At 45.6% G+C, this 20,906-nt stretch overlaps 1 protein-coding gene across 2 annotated transcripts in view; it reads left to right on the top strand.

Moving 5' to 3' along the window:
* Positions 1-20,906, top strand: part of LOC138520916 (cytochrome P450 2A6-like) — a 368,045-nt gene that overhangs the window by 114,722 nt on the left and 232,417 nt on the right. The window lies entirely within an intron of this gene.

Genomic DNA, 20,906 nt, shown 5'->3' on the forward strand with positions numbered 1-20,906 from the left:
TCGCTTAGAGATTAACAGAGCACTGTCTTCAGGGTTTCATCCCCAGACCAATGGCCAAACTGAACAGCAATATCTGAGGTGTTACATCAATCGTCACCAAGACAATTGGGTATCCCTCTGCCCACCGCAGAATTTGCCTATAACAATTCCGTACACACGGCTACTAACCTTAGCCCCTTTTTCTGCACTTATGGGGTTCATCCCCGGGGAATTCTTCCCTTATTCGGTTCCCCGACCAATATACCCTCAATTGAGTCCAAATTAGCAGACATCTCCACCGCCCATAAGTGTGCACTGATCAGTTTGGCCTCGGCTAGGGAAAGGTATAAGACGCAAGCCGACCGTCACTGTCAGCCCTGTCCCCTGTGGAAAGTGGGTGACCGCGTATGGCTATCCACTAAGTACCTGCCTCGTTGGCTACATCCTACAAAATTGTCCCCCCGTTTCTGGGCCCGTTCAAGATCACACAAAGGATTAATCCAGTAACCTTTAAACTCAGGCTTCCCAAGGACATGCGACGCATACACCCGGTTTTCCATTCTTCTCTCCTACGCTCTGCTGATCCCAATATCCCCAAGAACAGAAATCTACACCTCCCTTCGGTTCCCGACCCTATTCCGGAAGAATACGAAGTTTCCCACATTAGGGATTCCATATCTAGAAGGGGAAGACTGGAATATCTAGTGGCCTGGAAGGGATATGCCCGTTCTGAGGATTCCTGGGAACCGGGGTCCTTTGTTCATGCCCCCCTTCTCACCCAGAGGTTCCATCGTTTTCACCCAGTTAAGCATGGGTGGTCCAGGTATAGAAGGGGGCATACTGTCATGCGCCGCCAACGTTGGGGTATTTGGTCGCGGTGGAGACTGGGCTGCCATTAGCCGCCCATCACGTCCCACCGCTCACCTTTAGCAGCAGACTGGTTGTTCCGCGGCTTCCGCCGCGGTATGCCTTTTTCTTTCTGTCCCACCCGGAAGTCTGCGCGTTGCAACCCTTTCGCGTCAGGCTCCGGGTGAGACGCTTGCGGTTTTCTCCGTCCCGTGTTATCTTCGTTTTCCTCTGCCTGCCTGCCTTATCCGTTTATCCCTTGTTCTTTTGTTTTTTCCCTGCTGTTTTACCCTCCTTCAGACCCCCGGCTTGCTCTCTCTTCCTCCCCCTTTTTCTGATTAGTTTTCCAGTTCCTGTTGTTTTTCTTTCCCCTTCTTAGTCTTTTTTTTTCACTGTTTTTCCGTTCCCCCTCCGTGCCTCCTTATATACTTGGCACTTACCTACGCACTGGACCTTCATACTTGGCTCATCCCTACGCACTGGACCTTCATACTTGCCACATCCCTACTGATTGGACCTACATACACCACTGTGGAAAGGGGTTTTTTTATGCCATCAGGCTTTTTCCCCCAATTGACTTGCTCCGGCAGAGAGACCCCCACTAGACCTCTTTGTACCAGGTCAGGGTGGCTTCCTCCCGGGGTAGGCCCTATCCTCCAACAAAAAAAACGGCCTGGTGGAAGAAGAGACTTGAACAGCCCGAGGTAACCAACGCCGCAGGTGAGGAGGAGGTCGGACGGTTGGAGTTAGAAGAGGAAGAGGTTAACTCGGAGGTTGGCTTTGACAGTGATTGCTTACACCCTTGTTTGGCCCATAACTCTTGCTCTTCTATTGGTGCTCTCCTCTGCAACTCTATTATTTGTGTTATTGGTGTATTGCTATACCGTCCTTCTAATGGTTGTGCGGTGGGTGTTTTGACAATACATTCAATTGTTGAGGGTACATTGAAATACGAGACGTCTTTCGCTGCTGCGTCTGCTGCCACGTTTCCTAATGAGATCGCATCTGTGTTATTAGCATGAGCTTGGCATTTCACCACCGCCACTACTGATGTTTCTGCAAATGCTTCTATTAATTCATTTAGAAATGTTGCATGTTGAACTGGCGACCCATCTGCCCATCGGAACCCTCTTCGTCGCCATTGCGATAATCCTGAATGTACTGTTGTCGTGGCATAGGATAAATCCGAGTATATGGTCACTGTACATCCTTTTGCTGTATGCAGTGCTTCACTTAATGCTTCCAGTTCTGCCGCTTGTGCGGAATAATGAGAAGGGAGGCGTTTTTGGACAATCGTTTCACAGTCGTCTTCTTCTATTCTTACCACGCCCATTCCCACATGTTTTTCTCCTATTTCAGTATCTATGGATGCTGGCCCATCTATGAAGTATATTTCTCCTTCCTGTAATGCGTTCTCACTTGCTTTGGGGATATCATCTTCCTCTCCCTCGTATGTTGCACAGTTGTGCTCCTGCATGTCTTCTACAGTACAAGGTTCTGTAATGAACGTGGCTGGATTTACTGTTTTACATCTCCCTACATACACATTTGGGCTGGAGATTATTATCTCATAAGCTGTTGCCCTCTGTGTTGTCAACGTTGATTTGGATCACTCTAAAATTGCAAAGAGTGAATGCTCCGCGTACAACGTAACTGAGCAGCCCATTACAATTGTGGCGCTCTTTTCAATGGCTAAGGCCGCTGCAGCGAGAGCTTGTTCGCACGCGAAGTGACCTTGCATCACTGCGTCCAGCGTTCCGCTGTTCTAGGCCAATGGCTTGTGGCCTAAGGACATTTTCTGTATTAATACTGCAGTCATCAGTGTGCCATTGCAGTGTGACAATAGGTAAAAGTCCCTGTCGTATTGTGGTTTCGCGAGAACTGGTGTGTGCGAGATCAGGTCTTGTAACTTGAGTACTTTGTCATCATTTAATTTGTCCATTTTATTGGGACATTATTCTTTTGGGACTCTTTCAGTGCTTGTAGCAATGGGCACGTGTAGGCTGCGTAATCGAGTATCCAGGCGCAGCAGTAATTACAGATGCCGAGATACTTCTGCATGTCTTTTACAGTTTTTGGTATTATCATGTGGCGTATAGCCACTGCCCTGTCGGGAAATATTCTTTTGCCATCTTTAGATATTAGTTGTCCTAGGTATAGGACCTCAGCTTGGCAGTATTGCAATTTTCCTTTTTCTACCTTATATCCTTTCGCAGCTAGTAGATTCAACAGTGTTACAGAGTCTTCTCTGCACTTTTCTTCAGTTTTGCTGCAGATGAGCAGATCATCTACGTATTGTATTATCATGCTCTCTACATCAATATTTCTAAGATCTTTGTGTAAGATCCTATTGAAAATACATGAGCTTTCACAATATCCCTTTTGTAATCTGCAATGTTCGTACCTCTTCCATCCTAGCATGAACATTGTGAGGTACTGGGAGCTTGGATCGAGTGGTATAGAAAAGAAAGCATTTTTCAAATCTACTACTTGTGGCTTCTTTTGGTATGCTGCACAGTATTGATGCCGGGTTAGGGACTAATAGGAACTCTTTCTGTATGATGTCATTGAGTGGGCGTAGATCTTGTATCATTCTCCATGCCCCGCCTTTTGCTTTTTTGGAAAAATTGGCGTATTACATGGGGAGTTGGATGGGACTATTAGTCCTTGTTTTAACAGAGCACTTATTGTCTCTCTTATTCCTTCCTCTGCTTCTTTTCATAGTGGCTACTGTTTAACTCTTGGGGGTATGGCACCTTGCTTCAATTTTATCTTAATGTGTGTTACTTCATGCAATAACCCTACATCATGGGGACCTGTGGTCCAGAGCTCAGGCAGTACTATTTCCATATCTTCCTCGAAAATTGTAGGTGGTACGTTAACTCTGGCCATGAGAGGGTTGTGTATTTCCCTGTATTGAACCATGATGTTGTATGGGATACTTATTTCCATTATTATCTCTCCATCTCTCTCATTGTCAGTGAAAAGCTCTTCATCAGTTAAATCGTGCAACATTATGTTTGGGTCTATGCATAGTACGGTTCTCCACTCGCATCCATGCGTGTCCAGCCCTATCACCGCAATATGTTTGCTTAAGACCTGAACCCCCTCTAGATCAATAGAGAAGATGGTTCCTGACACAACATCTGTATTCACAATTGGGCGGAAGATAAAATCTGCGGGCACCCTCCATTCCTTTCTTGTTATCTCTGGCACCTCCCGGGCCAATACTCTGATGTCGTAAATGAACATGTCCATGTCAATGGGAACCCCTCTTACTGCAACTTCATTTGTCATAGTACTGATCATTAGCATTGCGCGTACGGGGCATACTCCTGGGGTTGAACACACTATTCCCCGCTCGGTGAAGGAGATGTTCTTATTTAATTTACTCAACAAATCTCTTCCCAGCAAATTGATGTGCGCGTCTTCATGATATAGTAATGGTGCGCGCACCGTTTTTCCCCCCACTGTTATGTCAAGATCGTTTGTGTAAGGAACTTTTAAAATAGCCCCAGAGAGCCCCTGCACTTCCAAATTTCTTCCCGAGAGCAGAAACCGCCCTTCCCTGAGACATGATTTTTCTGCTCCTGAGTCTACCATAAAGATACACTTCTTGTTTCCTAGCTCTGCTCCCACTAGTGGTTCCTCTTCTGCACATAGGGTAGTGGATAGGACTGGACATGCAAGTGCTCTCTGTGGGCTGTCCTAATCTGCATAAGTCTCATTTCATGGCACTGAGAAAACATTATCTCCTACTACTGCTGTGCCGCAAAAAGGTGCAGGTGCACCATTAGCAGATGTCACAAGAATGTTATTGTTTGCGTTCCCTACTGCATTTTATCTGGCCATAGACTATTGCACTCCCCTCTGCTGTGGCTGTTGTTGCGGGGGTTGCTGTCTTTTCTGCATTTGGGGCTCATTATAATATTGATCACCTTGCCCGCCCGTAGGGCTTCCTGGGTGTTGATGTCCGTATTGCTGTTCATTTTCCATAGGGGGCTGTCCTTGAAAGTACCCCGCAGGGCACATTCTACAATCTCTTGAATAGTGCCCCTATCTTCCACAATTCCAACATGACCCTTGTGGTCCTCCTCTTATCCCAAGCCCACCGAAACCTCTATTTCCCATTCCTCTGAATTCCCCTTGTGGCCCCCTGTACCTACCTCATCCTCTTGTTGGTCTTCCTTGCCACTGGGGCCCTCCGTATTGTTCTTCTCCGTCCCACTGTTCTTGTCCTCCTGCAGCCCATGCTGCGGCCATTCTCACTGGTGCATTTCCTGCTCCGTCATCCCCTTCGCTGCTTCTATCAGTTGATGTGGTTGCGTTTACTGCTGCTACCTTCACTAGCTTATTCTGTACTAATTTCATTTTGTCTGCCAATCTTTTCTGTGCTATCTCCTTTTCTCTTTCTTTGATCCTCCTACAGTGGTGTACAATTATGCTTTGGATCTCAGGCCAACCCTTGGCTTCTATCCGAGCTATTTTATCCAAGGCCTTCTGTACCTCCTTCGGAAGCCCCTTTTTAAATATGAAATAAAACAGTGCGGTGGATTGATCCCACGCCGTACCCGTTTCACTTCTCCACAGGTCTTGCACCCAGAGGATGAATTGCATAGGCTCCTCCTCCTCTCCCATCGTGCACTGCATCACTAAGTGTGAAGCTGGAATGTCTGGAAAGGTGCGCCGCAATGCATCCCATACTTGTGCTTTAATGTTATTAAATGGCGGTCCATCATGGCGGTCACAGCTCATTGTCACTCCCGGGAACCCCCGCCTTCACCCTTACGGCGTCTGCTTGCTCGCCAACAGCGGACACCAGCAAACTTTTCATGTCTCCTATTGCCAATGGGACTCCTGCTGTGTTCTTCTCGAACACATGTATCCATTTTCCTGTCCATCCCGAGAGTGGGGGGAGAAGTTTCAACAAATTGTTCTTGTCCATTTGGGCCCACGGAATGTAGTGCAGCCTTCCTGCCCCTTTGTGTATCAGTGGCATTTGTAATTTGTGCTTTCTGCTTATCTTACTTACCGTCCCCTTCTTTGTCTTACTCACCAGTCATGCTCACCAGCATGTTTCCTACTCGCTGTCTTAACCGGCCCTGCCATCTTGGCGGCAAACTTTCATCTAAGTCATCGAAATGGAATGGCACAGGGGATCCCATCGCCACTACCCCTTCTTCATATTCATCGAGATCACTCCACACCTCTTCTACTTCTTCTTCTTGCTCCCTTTCTTCTTCTTGTCTTTCCCCATGCTGGCTATTTGGGGTTGTTGGGCATATTATTCTTACTGGCTTACCATTTAAATGGAACAGGAACTCTCCCGATTGCCACTCCTGCTCTTGCCCTCTTGGTATGGGTGCCAATTGTGATGGCGCTGATTGTGATGGTACTGGCCTTGTTGTCTCTGATTCTCCTGCGACACTTGGTGGGGGAGTGAGGTCTGCCGCTGCCACTGGTGGCACTTCCCCTCCCCTGGTAGAATCTGACCCCTATCGCATAACACTCTTAATCGTGTTATTTCTATCTGTGCGTGTGCAAGCTGTCTGTCTAAGTCCCCAGTTAACCGTGCTAGGTTTACTGGTGGGGCACTGGTTGGGACATACATCCCCCCCTCTATCATACGGGGGTGGTGCTGTGGCTGCTGCCTCTGCTGGGGTGGTCGGGGTAGGGCACATGGGCACATATCGGGGCTTGCTGTATCCTACCGCGGGCCTTGTCATCAACGGGTATATTTTAGTAGTATCACTCTCAATTGTGGTTGTCGTACAGTCTCCTTTCGCTGTCCCACCTACTTGTTCTGTTGTTTTCTCTTTCGCAGCCTCTTTGTCTGTACTTACCTCACCTGCGGGCATTATTTCCTCGAACATCAGCCACAAATCCAACACTTCCCTTCAGTTCTGTAGCTATTTTCCCTTGTATCTCGCCAGCAAATGTGTGGATACTAGATCCAGCACCCTTTTATCGAAAGAGCCTCCCTCAGGCCATATGGGTGTTACGCTATCTCCCTTTATCTCCGTCACCCACTGGTCATGGTACTTCTGTATTTTCTCACTATTCAATGGGAGATGTTGGCAGATGTGCGCTAATGGTGTTGTTCCCCCCATGATTATACAATTTCCCGCGACACACAGGCACTTGGTTGACACCGTTCTCACCTCAATTCCTTATGCAACCTTCTTCTTACCTTTTTGTATCGGCACCTTTTGGACAACCTTAAACCGTAAATTATTTCAATTGTGGACATCTGTCTTTTACCATTACATAAAACATTTTCGTATATATTGCATTTTCAATTTTCTCGATCGACCTTAATTACCTTTTTCAATTTCCATGCACATAAACAGTTACTAACAGTACAACATTTAACACCATTGACACATGTGAAAACATAGAACATAAAAAACATATAACATGTAACATATACTACCTCCACGCTTTTACTCCCCTTTTCCCCTTACTTTAGTTTCTTTACCTCCTGTTCTATTTTTCTCATGCACTCCCCACATCCTACTCCCCTCTCGCTACCTCACAGAGAATCCTACTCATACGGAAAAAGAATATTCTAAATTACTACTCTGAGTCTACTACATATACGAGACTCCTACTATTTTCTCTTTATCTTCACTTATTTATCTGCACTGGACGAGACAATGCTATGCTGCGCTGCCTTCTACCCCGTTCGGGCTATGTTTTCTCACTCTTCTCTTACTTCCTTATCTCCACAAAACCTAATGGCCATAAAAAGGATAGATCAGAAAAGCCTCAGTATCATTCACACAGACCCTAACTTTCTTTTAGTCCACTGTCACCTGTTCCCCTTCTTCCCTTACCTCTTGGGAACTTTCGCAACTGGTACTCACATGTTCAGTCGGGTGGTCCGAGAGTCACCGTTCATGGTCTATCCACAATCTGGTCCGCACCCCAACCAAGCCGTGGCCCGCCTCAGCGAGCAGCTTTTACAGTTGGGTATTCAGGAACCGGGAAGCCTTGGCCCCTTCTCATTGTGCGCACAGGCTGGTCGACCCCGGAGGCAATGGTTTTGCTGGGGAGCGTCCCGGATCTCGCCGCACTGCACGGGCCTCGAGGCACCTGTCCCAAATCACATTGCGGGGGGTCACCAAATGTAAGAGCTCTCCCCGTCTTTAGACAGCCAGAAAGAATAAATGAGACACCACCTGACGGGGAATAAGGCTAAAAGGACCGGTTGCAAAGTTCAAAAATATCTTCATCTAAGTGGCATCCAAAGAACTCTGCTGCCTGAGAGTGCTCTGACAAATATCACAATTACATCACATTATAAAGAAGAAAATCATCATGGGTGACGCAATTAATAGTACTATATGGCTGCAGCATCACTGTTCCATCCGGATTGGTCGCTCCTTTTTCGGGAGGGTGATCCCGTTGTCAGTGTCCAGGAGGAGTGAAGGTCAGGTTGCTGTGAAGCAAGGTGGCCACTAACTAAGCAAACATAATACATCTTTGTGAATCATGCACTAAATAATGATCATCTGCAATTTGTTTGAACAAATCATTGTAAACCTGTAAACTACATACATATATCTTCATTATTAACAATACCAGCTTATATATAGCATCGGGTTAAAGGGTTTTGGCCATCATGATAACGTAGATTGAAGCTAGGGTCTGGATTCGTAAAAGATCTAAGGTACATTGGCATTTGTTAGCAGTGGGAGACAATGTACTGTGACAGTGGTCTAATGTTAGTCGGGGGTCTGCTTGGTGGGCATCATGGCGAGGTCGCATAGCTGGTACATCAAGAGAATACCTTGCAGGGACACAGGGTTACACTGGCAGTAATTTTCCAATGGCGAGAGCGAGGGGGCGTAGACAGATTTGAGGAGATGGATGAGCTACTGTGTTTGGCTCAAGCCGGTTCACACGAAGAACAGTGATCTCAGAGGAAGAGTGAGATGTTACATTTGTTCTTTTGTTGCAATTACTTCCGGCTTCAGCGTGAGAATGGGGCTGCAGAGTTTTCCAGACATGGTGAGAGAAAATGTGGGGGCCATGTGTGCTGTGTGTGTGGAGCTGCAAAGGGGAGAGAAGCTTTTTCGTATTATCGCAGTGAGGCCTAGTTACCAAGATGGAGTCAAGGGGGTAAAAAAATGGATGCCCTGTGTCCTGTGCAACGGCCCCATCTATGCGAGTGCCAACCGATGCTGACATCGCATAAGGGCAACAGGGGCACTCCCCATCATTGGAGGCACGTGGACCAAGTTTGTACTAAGGAAAGGAGGGACGGGGGGCCTACTGACCCCTTACGCCCACACAATGCTTTGCTTTCAACTTGACTGTTGTGGTTCTGTTGTGCTTTCACTTTTAATTGTTTCAGCCCTTTCTGGGCTTTATTCAAAGCTCAGCTTGGTTTTGCACACAGGTCACACTATTCTGGTGTCTTTTTTTGATAATCAGCAGATGGAAATACATGTATGCTGTGAGCGGAGCCATTTTAATTTGCTTATCTTTGCTGGTTTGTGTAATGTAAATTGTTGTCACAGAGCCTGATGTAACAGCCCATTATCCTGTCACATGTCACCATTTGCAGCGGTAACATCCTGCAACATTCTAGCTTGCCACATTTCATGTTCTTGTTCTACCAATTCAACTTTAATAAACCATTTGGATACGAGGTGCTTCCTGGCCATTTTGATTTCTACAGTGCTCATTCTGAAATGTGTTTTTTCAGAAAGCTCTCTTTTGACAAGGGATGTCTGAGGCTGCACGACCCCCTGCTCCACCTCTGCTGTGACTGTACGCCTTTTTTCTAGTGTGCTGCAACCTGCTGGAGATACGCAACGTTATTGTGGAAAACATTCCATGTGCCTTAGCATTGCCTCCTTTACCCACAAACCCTTATACTACATGGACACGTGCTTTTGCGCGCATAATTTTTCGGAAAGTGCTTTTTCCACAAGGGCTGTCTGAGGCTGCACGACCCCTTGCTCTGCTTCTGCTGTGACTGTATGCCGTTTTCCAGTAGGCCGTTTTACAGTGTGCTGCAACCTGCTGTATATACGGTACGCCCGTCAACATTCTCTACCTGCAAAGACTCGAAAGTTGCTATGTAACTTCTAACTGTTTCTTCTCATTCTCTATAGGAACGTTATTGTGGAAAACTTTTTATGTGCCTTAGCACCGCCTCCTTTACCCACAAACCCTTATACTACACAGACATGCGCTTTTGCACGCATGCTTTTTCGGAATGCACGTTATTGACAAGGGCTGTCTGAGGCTGTCCTAGACGGGTTGAGGTTCGCAGGTTGTTTGTTCGGTTGATTTATTTAAACAAGAATTATTTTACTGATGATGTGCTTATTATTATCCGGCCATTAACATTATTTACTAGTCAAGTGCTTCCACCCTATTAATAAAGAATATGTATTGAATTACTCTGTTTAAGTCTGTATTATGGGTTCTGGTATCTTTTCCCTTTGGCTGGGTGGCTAATTAATAACTTTTTATGACGTCCTGATTAACTAGTGGTATGCCCGAACAAACATAAATTGCTGCCTGTACCGCTATGGCTTTGTTGACTCCGCAGTCCTCTACCCATACGATACAACTATTTAACACTAAGAAATCGGTTCCAAGGGTCCATACTTGTTCGGCGTTAGCTGACATTCAAAAATGTTGTGCCCCACCTGTACAATCTTCTCTGGTGGAAAACTCTATAATTGTAGTGCCCACTGTTAATTTGGCTAATATTTCCCACAAATTGAATGCAACGGCTATATATCAAATCACCTTATTACAGACTACTTAGTGCAGGCTGGAGCCCTAACTTTACCATCTTTATCCACTATTTCAGGTCCCCAAGAGGATGGTATTCTGAGTATCCAGCTTGGTGGAAGTGGAACTGTCTCTTGGGTAAATACCCAGGTTGACCCCACAGGGACTATTCCAGAAAATGCGGCTGTAGATGCTGCTTTGAGAGCTAACCCGGTTATTCCAACTAATGTGGGTTTAAAACCGGTTGATGGAAGTTTAACCCCTATACAGCTGAATTGTGGTGGGGAGTTACACTCTGTTCATTAACTCTCTCAGTCACTGGTGATGTTTTCCACTACCACCCAAGATGTGTCTGCATTATCCAGTTCCTTTCTTCAGCCCACTCCTCACCGTAAGCAAGCGTGACCCTTGATCTTCCCAGACGCGGGCTTTGGGCACCTTTCAGTTGGAGTTGCCACCTCCTTGCAGTCCATGAATGCTTTCTTTTCACTCACTAGGCTTTACAAATCATTAGATAATAGGCTGAATTTGCAGTCTGATTTATCAACACAGCTGATGCAGATTAACAGAGAAAATACATCCCATTATCACAAATGTACTTGTTCCTCTATTTTTAACGGAAATGTTCCCTTGGTGAAGAATTTGCCTGCTGTTCCGTCAAATATGTCAGATGAAATCTTACTTATTGATTGTTCTCAATCACAGCAAACTATTTTCATTCATAATGAAGCCATAAGAAATTTTGATCCCGATAGTCCTCAGAAATCTTGAAATATGACTCGGCAGGCTAAGACTTATGAATCTACTACTATACCGCAGCTTTCTAATGATAATGCTTCAGTAGCTTTTCAGTCTGAATCCCTGCCGTTAGGTAGGAAGAAAAAATCTAAAACTAAGAATCTGACCAATTTTGGCCCTAGTAGATGTCAGGAGAACGAGGCGGGGAAGACGGAGGTCCGAGTCAGTCCGTTGCAGAGGCTGTCTCTTCCTTAAATTATAAAAAATGTTATGCTAAATCTAAGGGATCTAAAATGATCCACCCCCCTCAAGAATACCAAAAATATTAAGTAAATTGCTTCTAACAAACCTAAAGGTGTCCAAAAATGTATTAAAAAATTATCTCTACTTAAGTCGGCTCCTATGATAGCTCGTGAGGCCATTGCTAATAAATACCGGAAGACTCTTTCTCAAAGACCAAAATCATAGCTGCCGTCACTAACAAAAAGGTCTCCATTAGTCTATGAGCCTCTGGACGCCCTGGTTTGCCTAAATGAACATCAGGGTGGCCTGGTCCCACTCTTACCAGCAACAGTAGACGCGAAGGATGTACATGATAGCATTTTAGCTTTACCAGTGCAACATATGGCCTTACACACTGCATCTGGTCATAATGAACATTTGAGTAATTTTATCGCTGCCCCCTGGGGTGATAAGTTCCCTACCTTGGAGCTCTGGAGGGATTAAATTGAAAAAATCTTTGCAATGTTTTTTTTACCCCGGAAAATGATCAAGACCTTAGGGCCTCAAGCAGTGGATCCCTTTCAGATCCCCCCTTTCCTCACCCTAAACAAATGACCTCTTCTATACAGCGATACAGTTAGGAAATACAATTCTCTCGCCAGCCAAGGCAAAAGCTCTTTTACCTTATTCTCCAGTGTTGCTCACACCCCTTTTCATCATCTGACCTTAACAGACAATCTGTTGTGACATTTATTTCAGGTATTCCGTTGCTTGAAGATCTCATAACAACAGACATTGAGCAAATAGAGTTCATACACGATCACGATCTGTCAGTGGTGAAACTGTGCTTGAAGTCAGCCATAGTAAGGAATGTTCTGTGGCAGGTGAGACATGATCTTTATAATCTGGGATTTATGCTGATTAACCAATCCCTGGAGCAGTGTCAAGCAATTCCTAGTTTGGGGAGACACTCTAACCATCAGAGCGTTAAAACACAAAACCACCGCTCTTCTAGTACAAATAGGGGGGACAGAACATTCAGCAACAACAACACTGGGGTAAACTATAACAGCTATAACACGCTGTTAAGCCAACATTAGCTCCTTGTTACAGAGTTTATCTGATCCCTAGCCTCATGGAACACCAGGGCTTTAAACACCTTACCAACTCTAAAAATAATCTCTGAAAGACTATGATGTTATAGCCTTACAGGAGGTATGGCTCTCTGCCCCACCTGTATGGGACCAACATATTGTCACCCTAATTCCGGCCATTTTACCAGTCCGAAGCCGCCCAATTGCAGACTTTATGGCGGCTATCAAGATCACTGCCAATTTAACTTTGGAACCGTGGGCATGCCCTAGTAGTTTTCTACAAATGGTCAAACTTAAAGCAGGCAAAATAATAATTGCTTTAATTAATGTCTACCGAAATCCTGCTGCTATCTATGATGAGATATTTCTAAGCGAGTTGGAAGAGCTGCTTAATTTAACATCTTTAGACCGTAGTTGCACCCACGTTATTTTGGTGGGTGATTTTAATACACTGTATCAAACTGCCTTCCAAACCTTTGAATCCTTTTGCAAAACATTTAAATTCTCTTGTTAAGGGTCGCCATCTGAATATGCTTAATGGTTGTGTTTCGGGAGATATACCTCCCGCAAAAACATGGCACTGTGGTACACAACAGCTCTTGCTAGATTATATTTTTTTGGATAGCATCCTGTTTTCCTGTATCTCTAGATTTCTAGTGGTTGCTCAGTAATTAAGCGATCATGACATTCTTACCACCTTTTGGTCCTGGCCTATTCCAACAACTAGCCCGAGCTTCTCATTGGCAGCAGGGATGATCCTTAACAATGCAAAAAGTCAATTTTATTGGACCCTTCCCTTCTGGCTGATTTCAATCCTCACTTATTTATTGCAATCTTAGGCCTTAGAACATTAAAGTGACAGTACAAAAACTGGATTAAGGCCAGGCGTGCTTTCATATATCAGTGGGATGGAGAAGCTATTTTGGCGGCCATGGCCTCGAAGAGCTCTGCTGCAATCTTGAGCTTATTGAACAAATCACATGAGGGAATTCCCCAAGCATCCCAGATAAACCCTATCCCTGGTGATGTTTGGGCATCTTATTATAAGACCCTTTATGCAACTAAACCTCTTGTGGGTAAGTTTAATACATCTCTCAGGACTTTAAATGATTGCCCTCATTTTGATTTAGGGGATATTATTCATTACATATCTAAACTAACAACCTTCTAGAGCTCCGGGGGGCCCGACGGCCTATCAAATTTTACCATCAAACAACATCCTCTGGAGTGGGCTAACATCCTTTCAGTTATCTTCCACCAGATTATCAGGGCCAGATTGCTCCCTCCTTCTTGGAGGAAATCAATTGTGATCCCTATTTATAAAAAGGGTGACCGATCCTGACCTGGAAATTACAGACCAATAACCTTGTTGGATGTCCCAGGCAAGATTTTTGCTAGGCTCCTTCTCAGAGAGCTCAATTTTTGGCTGGACAACACTGGGCAAAGAGACCCAAAACAGACAGGATTTATGCCAGGTTTGGGAACTGCAATAAACCTGCATGCCCTACAAATGATAAAGATCCAAGAGCCTAGTAAAAAACAGCCAATATACATGGCCTTTATAGACTTTCAGACAGCTTTTGATTCGGTGTGCAGGGGTATTTTGGTAGAGAAACATTGCTCTGCATCCTGTCCCGAGCATCTTCTTTTTTGGATTCAAGAACTGCACTTGCACATTTCAATACAAATTTGACTATCTCTTGATGGAAAACTATCTGATCCTATTGAGACATATAGCGGACTCAAAACAGGGTTGCTTACTAGCTTGTACCCTTTTGAATTTCTTTGTATCCAACACCTGTTGCCATTTCGATAGCATGATCTCTGACTCGCCTCGGCTGGGAGGCATCACGGTCCCCTGGTTGTTTTATGCCGACGACCTTGTGCTGTTGGCTGGAACTCCCAGGGGTCTGAGGGCTCTCCTAGCCCAGCTTGCCATTAATGTCGAGACAAACCAGCTAGCAATCAATCAATCCAAATGTAAAATCATGGTTTGGGGTTTGTCCTTCAAGAAAAACCCAAAACCTACAGTATGGAGGCTGCAGGGTAATATCTTAGAAGTGGTGACGGAATACAAGTATTTGGGATTGCTAGTAAGCAATCAGGCTCGAATCATACAGGCTAGATACAGGATATTCTCTCTCTCTCTCCTGTCATTACTTTTTTAAAACAAAAGGCAATTCCTGTATTGGTATATGGTGCAGCGACAAGGCATGATCTAACCCAGGCTTTCTGGTAAAAATTAGAAGGACGTTTCTGGAAGACTCTTTTGGGCCTCCCAAGGTCGGTTTCAATCTGTTTTATCCACAATGAGCTGGGCCTGGCTTCTCTTTATGCGGCCTACTGTTGGAAACTTCTCTCTCTTTACTGGAAATATCTGATGGTAGAGTATCCCTTTGGTATCATACACGCTCTAGCTAAAGCTCTCTTAACATCGAAACTTCCTAAAATTGAAGCTTGGAGTGCAAGGGCTAAAAACTTACTAGGCTCTGTGGGTTCGACGATGACCTTGTTAATAGATAATCCACTTAAGGTAAAAATGCTAAATGACTGGATTGTTACCAGAGAGAATTGTTGTCTGTTGAAATCATTTAGGGTGCAACCCTTCAGTGTAAAAGGATTGCATGTAACAGAACCATATTTGCTCATATTTCCAGACCCGAAGTGCCGAACCTAGTATTTGAGACTGAGATTAAATCTAGGGCACACTAATAAAATTTTATTTAGGCACAATATTACCCAAGTTAATGGATGTAGATTTTGCCTTGATAGATCCCAAGCTGACTCAATAAAACATTTGATTGCTGAATGCCCTGCACTTTTGATTCAAAGAATGAGATTTTTTCATAATTTACTCAAAGCTTACCAAATTCTGGATACTAATGTGTTGTGGCATTTATTATATGATAGCCACATCTCCAGAGTCAAAGTAGCTATGGTTCTGTTCATGCTTTCCTTGAACTTGGTGTTGTCAGGGGTAGTGGTGTAGGAATTTGTATGCTTTATTCTGTGATTTTATAAGAAGCACATTAGGACCTGTATGGTGTTGTTTTATTTCCTTTTTTCTAAGAGTGCACTAATAATCTTTTTTAGTATGTTTTATTTTATGAATTATTAATCTTTCTATGTGTTAGGGAGAATTCTCTGTTTAGGCTGAATTTCCTAACCTAGTGAGTCCCCCAGCAGCTTTGCTGGATTTCTGGAGTTTGTTTTTTCCATCCTGCCAAGAGTGAGACTCTTTTTCTCCCACTCTTGGACATGTATGTGTGTGATTCCTTCAAAATGTCAATGTGTTCGATGGGCTATGGGGTCTTTTACTCCGTAGGGAATCATATGTTTTTCGATGTGTGTTACACCGCACCCTACGTGCCGTAACACGGGGCGTCCTAGCGGATCCCCCACCATAGACTCCATACCCGGGGACTGACTACTGTCTCCCCGGGCATGTAAAGTCACCATTGGCTTTACTAGACCTAAATTTATTAACAGAACTAGTACAAACCATCTTATTGTGGACGTACTAGTAGGGGTAATTCGATTACTCCTGGATCTGTTACTCGAGGGGGCACTGTCCCGTCCCCCCTCGTCGAGTTTTGGCTGGTGGCAGTGGAAACTACTTGTTATGTTCGACCCCGAACATAACCCTATGGGATTCGTCCCATTGTTGGAGATTGATACTTTTTCTCGTTAATCTCTAACCTACCACCGATCTACTTATCTTAAATAAATTTATAAGATGGTATTTTCTGCCAGAACTCGGTTTGTAAAATGGCGTCTGTGTTCGTCTCTGTGACTCCTAAACCAAAGGTCGAGCCCTTTGTTCCATTTTTGGCGGGCTCTGTACAGAGACCCTCCAAAGTGGTGCCATTCTGTCTGGGTTACCACAGGGGTGTGGGAGGGGATTTAGGCACCCTGGACCGAGTTGCCTTGCCAACTCCGGTCGCACTCTGGAATGATAGGCCCAAGCGGTGAGCCTTCCCGCTCACCACTTAGCATGTGTTGATTGACAGCTAGGCTGAATGAATGTGGGTTTTCTGCATAAAAGCAGGGCTTTTGGGACTGGATCTTCAGAAGTCGCCACAGGACCTAAGAATCCGACGAGGGTAACGCTGAGCCGACCTGCACGACGACACCTCCGGTGGAGCCCTGCGGAACCGACTCACCACTTCCCAACGACAGAGGAGATCTCCCTGCCGGAGAGTCTCTTCCCCTGACTGGTGGGAACAACCAGTCCCCTTTGCTTTTTATTTGCCTCAGGACGCAGTGCTCGAATTGCCCGTGCAGAGCACCTCGGCAACCGGATAGCCACTACCCCTGTACCGCGACCAAAAGTTGGTGCCTTGTGACGGAGCACTCCGCGGCTGGTCTCTTCCCTGGTGGTGCACCGGACATCACTTTTCTTCGACGATGAGATCATCTCTACTCTTGGCAAAGACCCGACGTGCATCCACCACCAGGAACAACTGCCCCCGCCGGAGCTGCCCTCCACAACAAGGTACCGTGTCCGCCTGGCTTCCCTTTCGATCGGTTCGAGTGAGGTGTCTTAATCCTCTCCGTTCCGTTGGGTCGTCTCCAAGCTTTTCTCATTTTTGTTCTGAACTGGTTCAATCTGCCGATAACAATTTGCTATAAAGACTTGAATGCATCTCCTCTAGAGACTTTTTGGGACATCTAGCCTTGCCTCTCTCCGAGTGGGCCTGGCCTCTGAACTTTACGATCTATTGTGATTCTTGCCTTCCTGCCATGCACTTTATCCGCGAAGGATTGAACTGTGTTGATTTCATAACATGCCTATCTTTTTCTCTCCCGTCCTAACTAATATTCGAGTGTCATCTGGGTTGAGGTATACACCTCTGTCTGAAAATAAGTGGTACCGGTAGAACCTAGAGTTGTCGATATTGCTAGGGGGATTGATCGTTTTCTACTTCGTAGAGTAATTGTGTTTGATTCATTTGCCGTGATTTGCCTTAGTGTCTTTCGTAGATGTTCTGTAATAAATAAATGCCTTAATATCTTTACACTAAGCCTCATTGCGTGTTTGCTTGCCTTGCTGTGAAGAATTGCCCTATTTTGTATACTCCACATACTGCTCAACTTTTCTTGAGAGAAGTCTGACTGCTCAGCCACAGCTACCAAGTGAATCTGTGTGGTACAGACTGCTACCAAGTGGGTTCACCGCCAAACGCCTGTAGTCCTAAATCTTTTGCAGTGGTCCCATAGGGAACTGCACAGGTTTCCGCCTAACACTGGTGTACAGCAGTGGGATTTGTATCAAGTATACAGTTTAGAGTACTTTTCGACACTGTAGGATAACCAACCACAAAACTTTGCAGAAAAAGCAACTTTCAAAAAACATGTCTACGATGGAAACTTACAGTCAAGAGTCTTTGTCAAGTGAAAATACTGAGAGTCTGCGAGCTCTCTGTAGGCAAGAGAATCTTCCTGTAAGAGGCAAGAAGTTAGAACTAATCGAGAGATTGCTGGCGAACCAAAGTCTGGGTATTGGTTCAGAGGAACCAATCTCTCCAGCGACTGTAGATAACAGTGATGGTGTTGATCTGAATCGTAATTCTGATGATAGTGATGAAGGGGCTGACGAGGACGGAGAGGCTAACGAAACTGTCTCCCCTGCTCCTCTACCTGCCTTACCAGCTTTGCCTACGGGGCCCATACCAGGTCCCACAAGTAACCCTGCTTATTTTGAACTTGAAAAAATGAAGCTCGAACTGGAATATAAACGGTTCTTGGCTCAATCTGAACGAAACCAAGAGCTCGAGTTCAGACGGATGAATGCCCAGGCTGAGCAGAAGCAAGCTGAGTTAAGACTCAGAGAAATAGAACTTAATCACGAGTTAGAGATGAAAAAGTTGTCTATGGAAAATGCTTCTCTCTCCTCTGGTTCCTCTAGGAGCTCCAGTCCCAAAAGACCCCGGATGCCGAAGGAATTAGTGGGTATGTATGAACCGAGATTGGATGTGTTGGATTGGTTGAAACTGTTTGAATACAATCATGGGCTCCAGGACATCACCGGGAATGCGTTGCTTGCCTGGTTGTTCTCTAGGCTCCCTCCTGTTGCGACTGATGTGGTAATGGAGTTGGGGGAGGCGGATAAGACGGATTACGAAAGTGTGAAACTAGCTTTAATAGCTAGATTCGGGAAGACCCCTTCCCAGTATCTTAAAAGGTTTCGAACCCTCAAAAAGCATGATGGTACCCCTTGGGCTACCTGGGTGAGTGAAGGGTTGAAAAACTTAGAGGGATGGATTAAGGGTTACAAAGTGAACATTTATGAGGGTATGAGAAATCTTTTTATGTTGGAGTCTATTTATGATGCCTGTTCTCCTGAGCTCAGACAGCACTTGGCTGATTCGAAGGAATTGGATGCCAGGGAGCTAGCTAAGGCTGCTGACTTGTGGGTTGCCAACAGGGCTACTCATAAGGATTCTGGGGCAACTCAGAAAAAGGATGAGGGAAAACAGCCTAAAAAAGACTCAAAAGAGAATTCTAATAGCTCACATTCCAAAGAGGGCCCCAACCAAAACCAGAAGGGTAAGCCACCGGGAAAACCGCAGCAGAATAGTGTGTCTTCTGGTGCCAAACCGGAAGGAGGTCAGAACAAGCCACCATTCCAGAAAGCATTCGGTAAATGCTTTGTTTGTGGCTCGACTGATCACGTGAAAGGAGATCCCAGATGTAAGGGTAAACCTTCAGGGGTCCAGCTTGTCTCCTTAGCCTTCGCTCCAGAGGAAGAAGTCCAAATGGCAAGTGGAAACTTTCTACTGCTAGCTGACAAACCCATTGGAGTCTCAGCCAGCGTTTCTTTAGTATCTCTGGGGTTGTGGGAACAACAGAATTTAGATGTCTATAATTCTATCCCCGATAATACTAAAGAGTATTATAAGGACAGAGTCCAGGTGAATGGTCAGGAGACTCCTGCCATTAGGGACACTGGAGCCAGCATAACTGTGGTGGATAAATCGTTTTTTCAGGCCGAGGATGTTGCTAAGGCACCCAAACGCCTCACCAAGTTAGCTGGAGGGCCTGTGCAGATGCTTCCCCAATTACCAGTTCTCATCCAGTGTAACGACATGACTGTGGAGATACCTGTCAGCATACAGAGTGAGGTACCAAGACGCGCACTGTTGGGTAACGATTTGAAAACTCTCTGAGTTGTATCGCATACTCCCAGACCTCCTAGTAAACGGTTACAGGAGCTAACCAGACCTGCAAGAGAGAGGACCATGCGCGGTACTCTCGGGGAGATGATGAAGAAAGAAATCACTCCTGCTCCACTGGAATTGTCGGCCGCTGTCTCCAAGACATCAGAAGCGAAAGGGAAACCTAAGGCTTCTAACCCGAAACCAGCAGCCCACGTTCCAGTGCAGCCAACACGGACTTCCCCGCGGTTGTCCAAAGTTACACCCGTAACTCCACCTCCAGCTGAGACTGAGAGGGAGGTACAACCCTGTGTGGTAGAATTAGACTCTGAGGAAGAGCTAATGGAAGGGCAGGAACTCATTGGAGATCTGGATCCTGTTGACCATCCTGAGCTGCAGTCTTTACTGGCAGAAGGTGGACCCAGCAGGGCAGACTTCAGTAAGGGACAGAGAGAATGTCCAACTCTGGAAGGTCTTCGCCACCAGGCAGAAGCTCAGGCTGAAGGGCAAGAGCCTGGGAAATACAGGTTGCACTGGGAAGATGACCTCTTCTACAGTGAACCGACCGAGTCTGCACCTGGAGACTACAAACGACTTGTAGAACCCCAAGAGAACAGACCACAGTTCTTGCAGTTAGCCCACGAGATTCCTTTGGCTGGTCACTTGAGTTTCAAGAAGACTAAGGAAAGGATCTCTCTCTACTTCTATTGGCCAAAGATGGGGACCGAAGTAGAAAAACACTGCAGGAGCTGCCACACCTGCCAGATCTCTGGTAAGGTGGGCTCCAAGAATGTGGCACCTTTAGTGCCTCGCCCAGTAGTGGGAGTCCCATTTGAGAGAGTAGGGATTGACATCATTGGTCCCCTTGATCCTCCAAACTCCTCAGGCAACAGGTTTATACTTGTTGCAGTAGACCATGCTACTAGGTATTCTGAGGCAATTCCTATGAGGACTGTTACAGCTCCGGCTGTGGCTAAGGCCCTCCTTGGTATTTTTACTAGGGTCGGGTTTCCTAAGGAAGTAATCTCTGACAGGGGGTCAAACTTTATGTCCCACTACATGAAAGCCATGTGGAAAACCTGTGGAGTTACTTACAAGTTCTCAACAGCTTACC

Source organism: Ambystoma mexicanum, chromosome 13 (genome assembly GCF_040938575.1).
Source record: "Ambystoma mexicanum isolate Mex_15411 chromosome 13, UKY_AmexF1_1, whole genome shotgun sequence".
Lineage (NCBI taxonomy): Eukaryota > Metazoa > Chordata > Amphibia > Caudata > Ambystomatidae > Ambystoma > Ambystoma mexicanum.